This window comes from Camelus bactrianus, chromosome 15 (assembly GCF_048773025.1).
Source record: "Camelus bactrianus isolate YW-2024 breed Bactrian camel chromosome 15, ASM4877302v1, whole genome shotgun sequence".
Lineage (NCBI taxonomy): Eukaryota > Metazoa > Chordata > Mammalia > Artiodactyla > Camelidae > Camelus > Camelus bactrianus.
In genome coordinates this window covers 28,023,008-28,034,602 of record NC_133553.1, presented here as the reverse complement: position 1 = coordinate 28,034,602, position 11,595 = coordinate 28,023,008, and the positions used below count along the sequence as shown (strand labels likewise).

At 35.2% G+C, this 11,595-nt stretch overlaps 1 pseudogene; it reads right to left on the bottom strand.

Annotated features, from left to right (window-relative positions):
- Nucleotides 1-1,640: 1,640 nt before the first annotated feature.
- LOC105063908 (E3 ubiquitin-protein ligase Mdm2-like) overlaps nucleotides 1,641-11,595 on the bottom strand; it is an 81,067-nt pseudogene continuing 71,112 nt past the window's right edge.

The following is an 11,595-nucleotide window of genomic DNA, read 5'->3' as shown; positions in this document are numbered from 1 at the left end:
TCTTTTTTTCTTAATCAGGGACTTAATACATCATGTATTTATTTGTAAATCAATAAATAATATATGAATACTAAGTCTAAAATGTAAACAATCGAGACCACATTCGTAATCCGAGGGCATGTGGAATGAGACTCCATTTGCATATAGATGTGAGTGCTTTATCAACAGCATAACCACTGCGTACATATACCCTGGTTATACATTGTTTATAAGCTCATTATTCCCACCGACTTTCCTTGGAAAGAATTAATTCTACTTCCGTTCGATGTATTATACGTTCCAAACTAACAGTTTTACCGTATTTGAGGGTCTCTCTTTGGCCAAGGACTGATTTCTTTAGCCATTTGTTTCTTACTTACATATGCACACATGGTAAGTCATGCGTGTGGGTGTGCGATTTTTGTTTTTAAAGTTTGTAATAACAATATTCTGTTAATGACTAGTATACAAAACTGCTGTGCAAAATGACCTTTCGGTTCCAGTCTAAATTTACAGTTGAGTTTATGGCCTTCACCCAAGTATATGCCACTGTCATACACAGGAGAAAAATGCTGGGACCCTACATATAAATGGAAATTTACACTACTTTGCTTCGAATATGATTTACATTTAAATACGAATCAAGAAGTTAACGTAGGAGACAGTTTGAGAGAGATTTTAGAATCCTATGTTCTGACTCTAACTTTCATGAGGAAAATTGATGTATGATTTCTGGATAATTTAGAAAAAAGTTACGACCTTTTTGGATAGTTTTAAAATGAACACTTTTTTTCTGTTAGCACTTTTCTTAATTCATTTTCTGAATTCACTGGTTTCTAGAACTAGCCTTACGCAAATGTCTGAAACTTGGGGAACTTACCAGGAACCATGGAACCCAGACAAGAAGACACTTCAAAATGTCTTAGATTTGTTTTTAACTTAGGAGAAGCAATCGATTCTACTAAATTCTGAAGTCAAGTGTGGAAAAGGGCCTGATATAAAGAGTTGAACCCCCTCCCTGACCCACGACAACTCCCTATTCTACTGCAGAGCCTTAAAAATTTTTGTCTTGTGGATAAATTATGGTTATTCTCAAACACTTCTCACTTGACAACATCTTTACCCCTGATTCTTTATATACCAAGGTAGCTGGAGAAAAAGAAGTACAGTTTAATTACATGGCACCAAATACAACTACCAATTTATTTTTTATCAGGAAAGAGAGAACGAGCGGAGAACCTAAGAATCACCAGATTAAAGGGTATCTAAAATATTAATATGGAATATTTCACACAAAATTTTTCTCCTTACATGAAAAGTGCTTAATAAATTACATTTAAATGATATATACATATATGGATAAGTGGATAAGATTTAAAATATAAGGAGTAGGAGTAAAGAAGGAATTGTATATCCAGTTCAAATGTATTAAAACACAAATATAAAATATAAACGGAAGTTACATTTTCCTAAAAGGAAATAAATATTCACTATCACTCTGAAGTAGATAAATTATACCATTAAGAGAAAAAAATATATACATAGACTGAGATACTTTCTTGCTTTGATATATGTAAAAAATAAAAATACATTTTATGTTTGTCTGAATGTTTAGGATTATACTGTTGGAAATGTATGCTCTACTTTTATGGACAGATCAACTAGGGGAAATAAGTTGGCATAATCATTTGAATTAGTTGTCTTCATAGTGGGCAGGGCTTACTTCTCTCTCTTTTTGAGATTTTCTGAGGTATAATTGATACATAAAAATTGCATATATTTAATGTACACATCTTGATGAGTTTGGACATAAACACAGACCCATGATATTATCACCACAATCAAGGTACTACACTTAGCCATCACCTTCATCAATTTCGTTCTTGCACGTGTGTTAAGAACGCTCAACAGGAGATCTGTCCTCAACATATTTTAAGTGCACAATGCTGTGTTCTGAACCACACATACTATGTTGCATAGCAGGTTTCCAGCACTTACTCTCTTGTATACTTTTTCAAGCTTCTTTACATATGTGAAGCACGTCATAAGATGCCCTGTGTTGCCATGGAGGTTGCAGCTATTTTGAGGTGGGCTGCAGCAAATCACACAAGGATCAATGGCATGAAGAGGAAGACTAGATTTCATCCTTTCCTCTCTGTCTTCTGTTTCTTCCCTCTCCAATTCTTCTGCATCCTCTTGGCTGCTGTAAGTGATGCTATTAGAGTTGATGACTGAGAACAGTGCTCACCTTCTTGGGACTGGGAGGCTCAGGTGATCTTTATCATCATTTTCTTCAGTGTATAACTCTGAAATCATTCACTGCAGGTTTGTTTTTTTTTGGTTTTTTGTTTGTTTGTTTGTTTGTTTGTTTTTGCAATCAAGAACATCAAAGCCCTCTTTTACTTGTATTGAATTTTCTAGATTGGCTTTCTCTGACATTTTCCCTTTATCTTTATCTTCAGGAACTAATTCTCACAAAGGGTCCAACATCTGTTGCAAGGCAACAGAAGAGGGAGGTTTATTTCATTTCATAAAGAACACTTCCAGTAGTCAACTAAGGGAATTTCAGGATCTTCTTCAAGTGAATCTATATCACTCTCCCCTGTCTGATGGATGGTAACTTTATAAACCACATCATCTTCCTCTGAGAGTTATTCTTCTGCACTAAAAGGCTATATAATCTTCTGAATCGAGACTCAACTCCAAATTCTGCAGAGAGTTAATCTGAAACTGAATCCTGATCCAACCATCTGAAGGTTCACTCATGCCAGCATCAAGATTAGGATTTGATGGTGTCTCTGTGGAGTCACCGCTAATGTTTCACAACATACGTCCCTCATTACACATAAAGCAAGGCTTGTACCAAAGAAAGAGAAATGCTATCAGATTTCTGTGCTTTCTTTCTCATTCACCAGGTAATTCATCTGAATTTTCTTCTCATCGAAAGTCATCTCTTCTTCCTCTGAATTCCCAAAACATTCACATCCCAGTCTCCTGGGGCGCTGACCGCACTAAGGCTGGAGAAGGCTTCCCAGGTGAAGGGGGTAGAGCCCGGACAGAGCGGTTAGGGATAGCCCTCCCCTGGGCTTCCCTGCCCATCTTCCTTCCAGGCACTCAGCTCTCACAGGCCTCAGAGATGCCAGTTCACTCAAGTCCCCCAGCGCCTCGCTGGGCATTGGCACTTGTGCACTCAGTGCCCTGCCACCATCCTCGACCAAGTACCCCTTTCATTTTCAAAACTGCCCAAGTTTGCACACAAATTCTCTTTTCATGCTACGTAAAAGTCACTGAAAATTATGAAGCTGAGGAAGAGGGAAGGCAGAGTGCTTGACGGATCATCCAAGTGGGTGTAGAATCCATGGCAACAAGGGAAGAAAGAGGGGCTTAGTAAGAATACTCATAAATGAGTGCATAGTAATAAAGCATAATTAGGTGAAAGCTAAAAACTTAAATTTAAGTCTTCAGACACTATAGACAACATGCCAAGTAGAACACCTGGGGACCTAACACGTAACAGCATCTCACACTCACCGTGGTGAATGATTCTATGAGATGCTGCTCTGATTTAATTACCTTCAAAAGTCCAAGTCTGATTCCTTCCAAAATTTAGCATCTATTGCCAGCCTAACAAGTGAAAACTTGAAGCTGGAGAACAGAGCCATTACTGAAATAAAAGTAATCAACAAACTTTTACAGATTTAAAGCGATGATTCACACAGGATTTCATACAAAACTCCCATTAATGCTAATGAAATTGGGTAAGTTACAGGCTGAAACTCTTCTATACATGGATAGGTGACTAGTTCCCTGAGGTACTTATTTAGATGAGGGAACTTAATTTTCTCTCCACTAATCGTCTCTGGATGAAAAGTAAGAAATCATGCTTCATAGGTTCAATTTCTTTTTAAAGTAGATGGCAGAAATTCAGAAGCATGGGAATGGATTCATCGAATGCCACATTAGGACACTGTAGCTCATTTTTGACCAATCAAACCATCTTCCATTCAGATGGATACTCATTGGCCAAAGTCTTGAGAAGTCAGTCCTGTTTGAGGCTCTGAAAGTAAGTCATTAAGTTCATTCAATCTTGCTTCTTTGAGACTCTAGAAAAAGAAACTGCAATTATGTGAGGGAACAAGTTGAGAAGAAGTAGAAATTCCTAATTGCTGTAGTAAGAATTGAAGAGTGCTGTCACTGATTTAATTAGCTGCCGAGGGAAGGAGAGATCATGAAATGTTGAGTTAGAAACAACATAAGATTATTCAAAGACTTTTACAAAATGATAGGACAGGTAGAATTAAGTTTCTGGAACAGAAATGGTTTTTGTGTGTTTTTCAGAAGAAAGGGGAAACTTTCACTACCATGTCACGGTAGTGTTTTTGCCACATAATGATCATTCTAATAACATCAGCTCGGTTGTATGCAATTCTGGACTAGCGCCAAATAAATTTTCTATTCACCTTCTCATGTGTTACAACTTCTTAGTATATAGGTACCGTGTATAAAGGTAGTATGTGTAGCTTGTGGTCTTATTTTATAATTGACATAATGAGGCTCACTTTGGTAACTTACCCCATAGAATAAAAGTGGTAAGCCCTAAAAATAAAACTCATTGTAAATAAAATAAGTACGCTGATTTCGATGAAGAGGTTGATGTCATGGAAAGCAAATCTTAAAGTCTCGTGTAGCTGACCTTCGTTCTTTGACAGCTGATGCAATCAAGCCTTAAAATGGGTATTTTCTAAAAATCATAACTTGGGATTCTAATGGCAGACGAATTCTAGTGTCTTGACTTTTAGTTAGTGGTATTTAGGAACTTTTAAAAAAATAGGGATAGACCCCAAATACCAAAATATATCTTTGATTAAATTATGCATGAACACATAAATAGTTATTATGTGCTGCTCAGTGAAAAGTATCTGCTGATTCTTATTTTGATTAAAGCCCAAATTACTTTGAATTTAAGCATTAGCAGACACATTTTGGCTAATTATGTGGCTTTAAATAATTTTTTTAAGTTTGCTAATTTATTAGACATTAAGAATTGCTACACATGACATTAAAAAAAAAAGTCTAGTCTAAAATCTACAGTTATAGTTGGAAACGTCTCAGTAATTGATAGAACAAGTAAAGTCAGTAAGATCAACACTGTCAACTAACTGGACCTAATTAACCTTTATAGGACAGAGGGCAGAAACCTGACAACAGCAGAATACACTTTTTTTTTTTTTTCAAATGCACAAACACTATTCACCAACATAGGCCATATTCTGTGACACAAAGATTCTAGAATGAAACTGTACAACATAAATCCTCAAACCGCAATGGAATGAAACTAGGAATCAATAGATAATAATTCAAAAATGGTCAAATATCTGGAAATTTTAAAACATACTTCTGAATAAATCCTGCATCAAAGGAGAAAGCAAAAAGGAAGTTAGGAGGTATTTTGAATTAAATGAAAGTGAAAATGTCAATATTTATGTGGTCAGTTTAAGCGGTGCTTAGAAAAATTGATAACATTAGGGGAAAAAAAGAAATATTTCAAATCAATCTTTGGAGATTCAGCTTAAGAAAGTAGAAAAGGAAGAGCAAATAAAGTTCAAAGAAAGTAGTAAAAGAGCAAAACATCAGTGAAATTCAAAATATAAAAGAAATTCAGATAATCGATAAAACCAAAATTAATCCTTAGAAAAGTTCAATAATAAAATTGATAAAACTCTGGTCAGACTAATTAAGGAAAAATGAGCGAAGACACAAATTACCAATATCAAGAATAAAAGAGGGAACATCACCTCAGATCCCAAAGACATTAAAAATATAAAGGAATATTATGACCAACATTATGACTATAAATTTGATAACGTAGTTTCCCTAAAATGGACAAATGCTTTAAGATAAACATCTAAAAAAGGGTGAATTTTGTTATATATAAATTATACTTCAATAAACCTGACTAACAAAAAGGGAGAGACTGGTTTAAAGGAAAAGAAACAAAATGTACTGCTGCTGTAACTAACACTGATACAGTCTTTTTTATAAAGTTGTTTTTATTTGTTTGTTTTTATAGCTTAGCCTAATATTTTGGGGCAACTTGAAGATTATTCAGAGGTGCTTAAAGCATAGTCTCTTAATATCTACAAAGTACACATTTATTTTCCCAGTTTTTCCTTCCTTTTCCTTTATTTCTCTTAAATAGATCATGTATTTAAGTCACTTAATTCACTTCCACTTTGGGATGTTTTCCAGTATAAGTGAAGCTTTTCAACATAAGCTATAGAGCTAAGTGTCAGTTCCCCTGCCTGGAATATGGCAAGTCCATTCAGCTACCTTTTTAATTTTTCCTTAATTTGAACCTGAAGTTTCTGATGAAATTGTATTGAAGCTAAAGAGTCTATCTAGATGGGTATTTTGGGGGAGACATGAAGTCATCACATTGCTTTTTGCACCTCATCATAGTTGTGAGCTTTGTCTGCTGGTAGTCAGTCACCAGTATAAAATAAAAGTACTTTCTAACGTGAGCATTAAGTATTCATGAAGTTATTAATTCTCCAATAGACCCAGGAAGAGAAAAAGTAGACAAAGGTATTATTAGTCAGAGAGATAATAATAACATGAGAGCCATAACTTTTCAAACACTTATATGTGCCAGTGTGTTAAGCAGTTTTCATTTATTACTTAAATTAATCCTCATAACATCACTGAGACATGAGAATAATTCTTATTGTACCACAAGAACTGATATTAAAGACTAAGAAATAGCCCACCAAATGAATTAGCAAAACTTAAAAGGCAAAAACCACCAGTGTTAGCAGTGGCTGTTGGGAAATGTATGAATTCAAGCTTGCATTGTAGATTGAAGGTTAAATTCTGTAAAAACCATTTAATTAAGTAATTTCTAGTATATAGCAAGAGGCATGAAGTTGTTTTGTGTTTTGTTAGAGCAACCCTAGAAACGTACTCTAAAGGCATAATCCAGGCTATGGAAAAGAAAAACCTGAGATTAATGATATTAATGTGAGCAGTAGCCATAATATTATTTTATTTATTTAACAATATTTAATAATATTTAATGTTGAACAATATTTATTTTTAAATGTGTAATACTTAACAATATGCAACAATAATTGTTAAATAAAATACAGTGTAGCCATATGACTTTATATTAAATACAATATGCTACACACCCATCCATATGTATCTATGCATGCATATGCATAAATATATACAGATATATGTACCCATATACATGTGCATAAAAATAAACACAACTCTGTATTTACATTTCCTTTGATTAAAACTATTTTCAAAAGTGTGATGCACAGACTAGATTGAAGTTGGCAAAAAAATACAATGTCTAATATTTCTTACCACTTAGTTATATTCCTGCAATAGTGAATTGCTTATAGTACTCCAGATAAAGCTGTGGTGTGAGCTTTGATTCATGTATTTCTTTTTCCTGCAATGATCCTCCTTCCTTCCTGTTTTGAGTTAGCCCAACTTATTCTTTAAGATATAACCCCCAGGAACATATATATATAACTCATACAATTTAATAATAAAAAAAAAAACCCAATCTGAAAATGGGCAGAAGACCTAAACAAGCAATTCTCCAGTGAAGACATATAAATGGCCAATAGGCACATGAAAAAATGCTCAATATTGCTAATTACCAGAGAAATGAAAATCAAAACTACAATGAGGTAGCACCTCATACCAGTCAGAATGGCCATCATTCACAAGTCCAAGAACAAAAAATGCTGGAGAGGGTGTGGAGAAAAGGGAACCCTCCTACACAGCTGGTGGGAATGTAGTTTGGTGCAGCCATTATGGAAAGTACTATGGATATTTCTCAAAAAACTAAAAATAGATTTACCATCTGATCCAGCAATCCCACTCCTGGCATATATCTGGAGGGAACTCTAATTGGAAAAGACACATGCACCCCAATGTTCATAGCAGCACTATATACAATAGCCAAGACATGGAAGCAGCCTAAATGTCTATCAACAGATGCCTGATTAAGGAAGTTCTGGTATGTTTATACAATGGAATATTACTCAGCCATAAAAAAGAATAAACTAATACCATTTGCAGCAACATAGATGGACCTAGAGATCATCATTCTAAGTGAAGTAAGGCAGAAAGAGAAAGAAAAAATACATATGATATCACTCATATGTGGAATCTAAAAAAAGAAAAAAGAGGATACTAATGAATTCATCTACAAAACAGAAACAGATTCGTAGACATAGTAAACAATCTTATTGTTACTAGGGGAAAGGGGATGGGAAAGGATAAATTTGGGAGTTTGAGATTTGCAAATGTTAGCCACTATATATAAAAGTAGATTAAAAAAACAAATTCCTTCTGTATAGCACAGGGAGCTATATTCAATAGCTTGTAATAACCTTTAATGAAAAAGAATATGAAAATGAATATATGTGTGTATATGCATGACTGGGGAAAAAAAAAGATATAACACCCAGGAATTATCTTTCCTGAGACTGTTTACTTCCTTCCGGTGTACACCTAAGGCTCCTCCGAATAGTTCTGTCTTAGCGTCTGACACAGTATTCTAAGATGGTCTTGCTGGCTTTGTAGGAGACTTCCATCTCCACTGGGACCCCTTGGGGGTTCAGAAACTGTTCCATTTCTTCTTTATATTCTCGGGATCTAGAAAGTTCTGGGTGTGTAGGAGCATTATAAGCATCTCAAGAACTAAGCCTTTGTGATCTGAAATGTAAGCAGTTTATATTAAGATAGTATGATTACATCAAGATAATAAGTTTCCCTTTTTTCAGTTTCTCATAATTTTATACTGTGGTTATATTGTTTTCATAATGATGAAAATATACACATTCAAACAGAATAAAATATGATGCCAATACATGCTAATGTCTATCTATAATTTTATCAGTACTACACTTCAACCAGCAAGTTTTAGAAATACCTAAAGGAATAATTATGATATATTTTATGAAAACCTTTAAATCTTTACTTGAAATCTGGGATCAGAATTGAAGAAAATGCACATAAAAAAGGAATGGTGCATGTCCATAGACGTCAACATTATGTGTCATTGAAAAGTATATTAAAACATGAAAATTGCAAATTTTTTAGTCAAACCTAAACTATCAAGTATTGTCCTAAAGCACAGTGTATATAGCTAAGGGTAAACTCTCTTAGCTAATAAGGAAAACTAGAGGTCCTAAAAAATTAAAACAAAAGGAGGAAATAATAGATGGCATTATAAAATATATAGAGATATTCCAAATATTTAGCTATGAATATGTCCTTTTATAATCATACAATTTGTGTGCATTCTGCCTCCACCATGAATATATAACAGTCTTTTGAAGTCCTGTGGTTGTTGTGATTTCTGGTTAAGTAAGAGAGCAATCACAGGAAATTATTTTAAATAACCTAAAGACACTTATTTGAGCAGCCTTGTTAGATTTACTGCACAATGGTTGAGTAGCTGGTTTTTTTTTTTTTTTTGGCTTGAGTGGAGACCCGATTTAGGGAATGTATACCAATTGATTGTTGGGTGTTAAAACAGAAGTAAAAAGAACTTGTGCAGGAATATTGAGCTTCTCCAAGGTAATATTTTTCTTTCAAAATACCAACAGTAAGATACCATCTGACACATTAAAAGTTCTGGAGGCCAAAAAGCTTATTTAAAATACACTATTGTGACACCCTAAGTGAAGGAATCTCTAAGAAGAGAAAGCTGAAAAATAAGCCAAAAGAAAAATCATCGTACAAAAGGATAACTAAGTTTAAAGCACAGGCATGATAACTAAGCCTAGAACAGAACGTCTTTGATCCTAAACACGTATCCAGAAACCATCAAAGGCAAATGTTACAGGTAGAAGCAATAAAAAAGATTACCTCGAGAGGAAGGAAAGGCGCATATTTAGATGCACTGTTAGAAGAGAAAACAAAACCAGGGAAGCAGTGAAAGATCTGAAAATTGAAAGGGAAAATCAAATCGGTGGCTTTTCTGCCTCATCCATCTGCCAGCACCCAGACAGCACACTTTGGAGTCCGATGGAGTGAAAACAAGATTGGGCAACTTCAGCAGAAACACATCCTCTCCATTTTTAAAATAATGAAAACAGTAACAGAGGCATGACCAGGAACCAAACAGGAGAAACACCCAGGAAATTGCACAGGGGACAGTCAGAGAGGCAGTAAAAGAGAGTTTATTCATTGGAATGAAAATTCAGCATGGCTGGACTAGGTTACATATTTCAATGGCCTGGAAAAAAAAAATGGGTTGAGAAAAATGTGAATTATCTAATGATCACGTTTAGTCAAGCAAGAAAAATGTCCTGGGCTGCTTGGGAAGAGCTGGGTCTAGTTCTGAAGTGACATAATTAGATTGTTTAAATTCCTGATCATGGCACCAAGAATCCTCACCATCTGTCTGCCCAGAGGATCCCTCTCACTGGACTTCCTCCCAGGAATGGGCTGTCTTTGTCACAGCTGCCCCTGAGAATAAACCCAGATACTTTACTGAGGTTTGAAAGAACCTAGGTTTTCTGGACCATGCCTTCATGCCAGCCTCTCTCCCATCATTCTCCCTGGTGTTTGCTAAACATCAGCCACTCTTTCCTTCCACGAAGACTTGAAGCTCCACCATCAAATTTGTGTCTTTACACATGTTATTCCAACTGGAAAAAGTTATCTCCATTTCCCCTGCTTCGGATACCACCTGATCTGAGAGGTTGTCCCTGACTATACCATCCTCCCCTTCACAGTTAAATCACACTGTTAATTACCTCGTAAAATGTATAAACATTTGAAATGAGCATGTATAATTATTTGATTACTTTTTTTTATGATTCCTAAAAAATATAAACTCTAAGAAAGCAGAAACCTAGTTTTTCACCATGCAATCCTAAACAACTGGAAAAGCAAATACTGTATAATAGAAATTCAATAAGTGTTTCTTTAATTAAGGAGTTGATTGGCAGAGAAACAGTGATCATCCTAGCCTTGAAGCAAGGATGAGGAAAAACAGATACATCGTTTCAGGAAAGGAGCTAGGTATGTTATATACATTATATCATTTAATCCTCCACCAAACCTAAGACATAGGTATTATTATCCTCACTTTACAGATAACAGTGGAGGCTAAAAACAATGAAAGAACTTAACCTAAGTCATGTAATTCTTAAGAGGAAATAGTTGGTTTCAAATCTGATTCTGAATTTCATGTTCTACCCACTTTACCACACTGACCCTTCATTATTCTAGTCATTTCCTTCTCTAATTAGCTCATTTTGCAACATCTTCTGTGAAGCAGACTATTTATAATAACCTTTTTCCTTGTGTGATATCTTGTTCTGATCATCAATTGGACTTTTAGGAGAAATACATAGACTGGAGATGCTAGCTATGGTTTATGTATTTACTCTAGTTCTCTGACTGAGCAATAAAGTCTTTCAGGGCAGTGATCTTGTCTATTTCTTCTTTGCCTGCCCCGTTTTGCCCCTGGCCCCACTACACCCCCCACAAGCCCGTTACCTCCTGTACCTCCTTCTCCCTTGTATCCCCCACCCGCCTATGTCTTCTGCATCCTGATGTGTTCTGCCCTAACTTGCAGCA